Genomic DNA, 7,287 nt, shown 5'->3' with positions numbered 1-7,287 from the left:
GTTTATCATATCCTTTGCAATAGGGCATAGGCCCTTTCCCTTGTGTCTAGGATGAGGGAGTATCCCTCTATGTGGAATGGGCTCCCAAAATGCATTCCTATACTAGGGATAATTACTGATCTACTACAAGAGGCCCCATAGATTTCTGAGGCCTCCTCACTGACACCCATGTTCATGGGATGCTGGTTTCCCAGCTATCAGTCCAGGGACCAAGAGCTCCCCCTTGGTCAGGTCAGCTGTTACTGTGGGTTTCACCAGCCTGGTCTGAATCCCTTTGTTCATCACTCCTTCTCTGCAACTGGATTCCAGTTCAGTTAAATGTTTTAGCTGTGGGTATCTACTTCCATCAGCTGTTGGATGAAGACTCTAGCTTGGAATATAAGTTAGTCATCAATCTCATTATCAGGGGAAGGCATTTAAGGTAGCCTCTTGACTATTGCTTAGATTATTAGTTGGTGTCATCCTTGTAGATCTCTGGACATTTCCCTAGTGCCTGATTTCTCTTTAAATCTATAATGGCTCCCTCTATTATGGTATCTCTTATCTTGCTCTCCTCTATTCTTCTCCTGTGTCAATCTTCCTGCTCCCTCATGTGCTCCTCTCTCCTCTTCTTCTCCCCTTCTCTTTCTCCTAACTCCCTCTCCCCTCACCCATGCTCCCAATTTGCTCAGGAGATCTTGTCCCTTTCCCCTTCTCCAGGGGACCATGTATGTCTCTCTCAGGGTCCTCCTTGTTTCCTAGCTTCTCTGTCAGTGTGGATAATCCTTTGCTCTATGTGTAAAATCCTTATATGAGTGAGTGCATACCATCTTTGTCTTTTTATGACTGGGTTACCTCACTCAGAATGGTTTCTTGTAGTTCCATTCATTTGCCTTCAAATTTCAAGATTCCATTGTTTTTTTCCCCTGCCGAGTAGTACTCCATTGTGTAAATGTACCACATTTTCTCTATCCATTTTTCAGTTGAGGAACATCTAGTTTCTGGTGCTTCCAGGTTCTGGCTATTACAAATAGTGCTGCTATGAACATCGTTGAACAGATGTCCTTGTATGAATGTGCAACTTTTGGGTATATGCCTGGGAGTGGAATTGCTGGATCTTGCAGTAGACTGATTCCAATTTTCCTTTGGAATCACCATACTGATTTCCAAAGTGGCTGTACAAGTTGGCACTCCTACCAGCAGTGGAGGAGTGTTCCCCTTTCTCCCCATCCTCTCCGGCATAAGTTATCATGGGTATTTTTTATTTTAGCCATTCTGACAGGAGTGAGATGGTATCTCAGAGTTGTTCTTATTTGCATTTCCATGATGACTAAGGATGTTGAGCACTTTCTTATGTGTCTTTCAGCCATTTTAGATTCCTCTATTGAGAATTCTCTGCTTTAGTTCTGTAAGCCATGTTTTAATGGGATTATTTGGTATTTTGGAAACTAACTTCTTGAGTTGTTTGTAAATTTTGGAGATCAGCCCTCTGTCAGATGCGGGGTTGGTGAATATCTTTTCCCATTATGTAGGCTGCAATTTTGTCTTGCTGACTGTGTCCTTTGCCTTACTGAAGCTTCTCAGAGTCAGGAGGTCCCATTTATTAATTACGCATCTCTGTGTCTGTGCTAGAAGTGTAATGTTCAGGAAGTTGTCTCCTGTACCAATTCATTCAAGGGTACATCCCACTTTCTCTTCTAAGAAATTCAGTGTAGCTGGATTTATGTTGAGGTCTTTGATCCATTTGGACTTAGACAACAATCTATCTTCAGTCTTCTACATGCCAGCATCCAGTTATGCCAGCACAATTTGTTGAAGATGCTTTCTTTATTCCATTGTATATCTTTAGCTTCTTTGTCAGCAATCAGGTGTTCATAGGTATGTGGATTAATATCAGGGTTTTCAATTTGATTCCATTGGTGTTCCTGTCTGTTTTTGTGCCAATACCAAGCTGTTTTCAGGACTATAGCTCTATAGTAGAGCTTGAAGTCAGGAATGGTGATGCCTCCTGAAGTTCCTTTATTGTACAGGTTGTCTATCCTGAGGCTTTTGTTTCTCTGTATAATGTTGAGTGTTCTCTCAAGGTCTGTGAAGAATTGTGCTGGGATTTTGATGGGGATTGCATTGAATCTGTAGATTGCTTTTGCAAGACTGCCATTTTTACCATGTTGATTCTACCTATCCAAGAGCATGGGAGATCTTTCCATTTTCTAGTATCTCTTTTTAATTTATTTCTTTAAAGACTCAAATTTCTTGCTATACAGGTCTTTCACTTGTTTGGTTAGTGTTATCCCAAGATATTTTATGTTGTTTGTGGCTATTGTAAAGGGTGATGTTTCTCTATTTCTTTCTCAGCAGGGGACTTTCTTAATTGCTCAAAAATTGTTTTGAGTCATAGCCACATAAAACATAAATGTAGATTTACTTGGGGAATGGAAAAAGGTGAATGTTGGATACAATGAAAAGTAACTAGTAAACATGGTGGAATATTAGATAAAATGTTGACTGACTTTTTGTGATCATGAGGATAACTCTTATTTAAGCAGCTTTCTGAGAAAAAAATGCTAAGCCAGCAAGGTGTAATGATACACATGTGAAGTTCCCACATTTGGGAGGCTGAGATGAGCGGACCCAGGGTACCTCTAACTACATATTAAGATCCTGTCTTTAAAATGAAGAGAAATAAGACACATATGGAGGAAAGGAGGGAAGGTGAGAGGGTTGGAGGGAGGGAGGGAGGGAGGGAGGAAGAGAGGGAGGGAGGAAGAAATAAGAAAATTGAAAGCAACTGTGCTCATACATCCCATCACAATCTCTGTTATAAGCTGACCAAAATCCTATCCAGTAAGATTGGATCTTTGTTTATAAGTATTTGGGGTAAATCGTGGCTTCAACTAGTTTTCTTTGCTGTATGAAAACATTCTTATTTTCTGACCACACCTCTCTTTTAGATTAGTGTGGTGTTATAGTACCCAAGAGATTAGTAGTTGTTCACACTCCGCTACATACATCTTTATCTTATTTCAAGTTTCTAAGTATGAGTATTTTGATATGGACTCTTGGAATATATTGTTCTTAGTCCTTTCTGTACACAGTAATTGTAAGAAATAGAAATTCTGATTAAACCAGTTTAAATGAAGCATGATTTCATTGTGGTATACTCTTCAGCTCATTTGGGAAATATCACAAGAAAATACACAGAATGTAGGAACTCACAGAATGCAGCCATGAGCCTGCATAGGATTGACCTCATCCCTCTACATATATCTGACAGTTGTGCAAGTCGATTTATGGGACTCCTAACAATTAGCAGCAGGGGATGTCCCTAATGCTTTGGCTGGCTCCTGGGAAACTATACCTCTTACAGAATTGCTTTGGCCAACTTAAATACAAAGGCAGCTGCTAAGATTTACAACTTGATATGTTATGTTTTGTTGATATCCATGGGAGGCCTTCCCCTTTCTGAATAAAAACAGAGAAGGAGTGGATTGGGGGAAGCAAAGGAGTTGGAGCAGGGCTTAGGAGGAGAGGATGGAGAGGAAACTATGTTTGGGCTGTAAAATAAAAAAATTAATTAAATAAAAATAAAGTCATTAGTAGAGCAATGATTGAGACCAAAAGGCCATTGTTAATTGTCCAAAGATAAGATGAACATGGCTAATACACATTTCTGTAGATTATATTTCATTATGACTAAGTTTCCAAACTTCTTTTTCAGGGATACTTAATTGGGGATGTTTTATATTAGATACCTGTTTGATTTTCAGAAGTATTCCTAATACAGTCAGGTTAGTAAGTATATTTATATGTGATTAAAATAAAATATTTTCTAGGTCTAAATGCGTTCAGACACATCAAGAATGTAGCTTATAGCTAGTTGATAGAATGAATTATCCATCCTGGCATAATCTGGTGTTTGATGTCATTGAAATTCTCTATTTGCTATGTTACTTCATAAAAATATTTATTAGAAACAAATGCTTGAGAAGAAAATTAATACTTTAATTTATAGCACATGAAATCACAGCACAAATAGTTTAGAGTCAAATTTAAGAGTTTAGGGTATGAAAAAATCATTTTTGATTTGTTATAAAATATGCCTTATATCAGGACCTGCTGACTTCTGAACACAAGAATCCACTGGTGTGAAACCAGAAGGACATAGAACCATTTTCACAGTCACCTTCACCAGTTAGCAATGAACTACTTCTAAAACAATGCAACAAACAGCCTTTAGCTTGCTGAAGTTTTATGATATAAAATAGAGTATGTCTGTTTGCAGTACATTCTCATATAATGCCCAGAACATTGAGGTAGTATTTGGTAAATATTTTTAAATAAATTTATTTATTTGCATTTAGTAAATATTAGTTAAACTGAAATATCTGCTTCTAAATACTGGCATGGGTAGTTTCTCTTCCATGGAAATGCCTGAGCTACTCCACGGAGTAGAGTCCTCATAGAAAATTCCCATAGAATTGTGCAAATAAGAATGCATGTATTTATTTAAAAGATTGAGGGGGAAAGTAATGTGTCTAGTCTTGTCAGAGTAGTACTATTTTGAGGTACGATTAATATAGAGATCTGGGAAAGTGTATGATATGAAACTCACATGTGCACATTATTTAAAGTTCAAATAAGTAAGAGACATGGTATGTTTATAAATCATACAAGTAAAACTTACACTGTCACTTATACAATGCAGTCCCAAACAAGTAACATGAGTACTCTGAACGTCTATAAATATCTCCTCCTACACATCGGATTCTGTATTGGATTCACTTATATTGTCTCATGCCAAATTCTGCTCTGTTTAACTTGGCCTTAACCATTTACTTTTCTGCAGATATGCAATAGACCTGGACAGAATTCTGAAACATGTAGAGAAGTCAATGTGTCTCTGCAAGCCTGCCAAATTCACAGTACAGCAAAGATACAAATGTTGTCAAGTTTCTCAGAGAGTTGTAGCCTCCAACTTCCTTTATACCTACTCTGCCAGGAGGGTCCTTGGCTCCTGTCTGATTCCTCTGAAGCCCTGACCATATGGTGGTTTGTTAATGTGGCTGATGTCATTTACATACTGTTCAAAGATGACAAAATCTGAAAACTTGCAGAATGTTTATTTAGAACAATTTAAAAGCTATTGGAAATTTATCGTGCCAAGTGCAGGCATTCAAATATTTTGTAGCTGTTACAAGCATAATAAAAATAAGTATTTGAGATCGTCTTTTGATTTCTATTTCCCTTCTGGAAAGCTACTTTCACAAATGTCCTCTGTCCCATGGTACACTAACAAGGGACACTTCGAATTACACAGAGGAGATGCTAAACTCAAAGCTAGAAAGTTAGAAAGGCCATTTATGAGAGACAGAATTTAAGCTTTTGTGAAAGATAATGAGAAAGAAGAAAACAATAAGTAAGCTTCAATCAGAAGAAAAAAATCAACAGGTGGAGAATAAAAGAGAAGTTCTGATACCAAAAAATCAAATATGGGTGGATATAGAAGAAAAGAAACCTTGATCTGAAAGATAACTCTTATTAATTGCAGAAAACTGAATGAGGAGAGGCAGGTCATATCCAAATGCCTTCTGTGTTCATGTGCTTTGGGTGCTATACTATGAGTTTTAAGTACATGAGGTTACATGTAATAGGATGCATCCCTTTCAGGATATGTATGTATGTATGTATGCAAGCATGCATGCATGTATGTATATGTATACATATGTACACACACACACACACACACACACACACACACACACACACACACACACACACATATATATATAATATATATATATATATATATATATCCAAAACATTCATACATTTTGGATTTTACTGTTTGATACATTATTTTGAATCTGGTTCTTATTTAAACAATACACATTTGAATATGCCCAATTCATTACAGGGAAAGTATATCATGAAAAATTTTTTCAAATATAAAATTTTTGCTCATGTCTTCTATAAAATATCCTGAGGTTAGCATTTACTAACTTGATAAAACGTAATCTGTCTGTGATCACACAAGCAGGATAGTCATCCTCAGCCCTATAGAAATATTTTAAAAAGCCATGTAGGTTAGCTTCAGCATCTTTCAGCTGTAGGCTGAGTGTAGTGTTGCCATCAGCTGGACTCAGAAGAAGACACTATCCTTGTGCTGTTGCCGGAAGGTCTGCTGGAAGTAGTCTTACTGTGGATATTGAAACACTTCAGTAGCATAACACCAAGCTCTTGCTGTGGTCTAAGAACAATAATGCTTGCCTATGGACAATGGACAAGAAAGTGATGGTATCATCTATGAACTCAAGGTTCATCCTTAAAACCTCTGTTTTGGCTTTTTGTCCCAAGGTTACTCAGGGATTTGGAACTTTCCTTTTAGCTGAAGGGATGTCAATACTGCCAACCCTGAGAACCAGGCACTGACTTAGTGGACGTCCTCTCATGTTGTGGAGGAAGTCATAGTTATCTATGTACTTGTTTACAATCTCACTGCCTGTGAATACAAGAGGTTCACAATGACTTCATCTCAGTGACAAATCTACTAATAAATGTACTTAGGTTTCAGACAGCTTCTCCAACAACTGGGGGTCTAACTATCATGGAGTGCTCTGTGCATTGAAGAGAAATCTCAAGACACAGTTCTACCATTCCTAATTGTTATCTTCAAAGCAATTTTATCAGCTTTGTCTTTGTATAACATTTTAAAAGTATCAGAAGAGGAATTTGTTTTCTAAAACTCTAGGTGCCAGTGTAAAACTCCAAAGATAATGAAGACTAAGACAAACATGATAATAAGAAAGGGAACACTAACTTCTTAACTGACAATCCTATTGAAAGTTTATATGCTGTACAAAAAGATTATAAAATAATCATTTAGTTCTGAAAGTTCAATCAAATGAAAGACAATACAGGTTGTTAAAATTAGGAAATAATGTAACTACAGAATAATAAATGTCAGAAGAAATAAAAACATATAAAACCTGGAATGGATAATACAGTTACAGAACTGTAAAATTTGCTTGGAAGCTGTGGTAGTAAATGATTATGTAGAAGACAGAAGTTTCACACTTGATTTAGAAAGTGGCCATTAGAAGAAGAAAACTAAAAAAAGAATGAGAAATAGTGACGGAAAGTACTTATAAAATAACATTAATAGTGTAAAAATACAAACTATAGGAGACTTGGGAGAAAAGGAGAAAAAAGAAGAATGTTTATTTACAGGTATATTAGCTGAATAAGTCTCAAGTGTTTGTACGGCATAGATATTTTGGTTCATAAAATCCAAAGGATTTCAAGAAGATA

This window comes from Cricetulus griseus (assembly GCF_003668045.3).
Source record: "Cricetulus griseus strain 17A/GY chromosome 1 unlocalized genomic scaffold, alternate assembly CriGri-PICRH-1.0 chr1_1, whole genome shotgun sequence".
NCBI classification, from domain to species: Eukaryota; Metazoa; Chordata; class Mammalia; order Rodentia; family Cricetidae; genus Cricetulus; species Cricetulus griseus.
Note: the sequence above shows the minus strand (reverse complement) of the source record.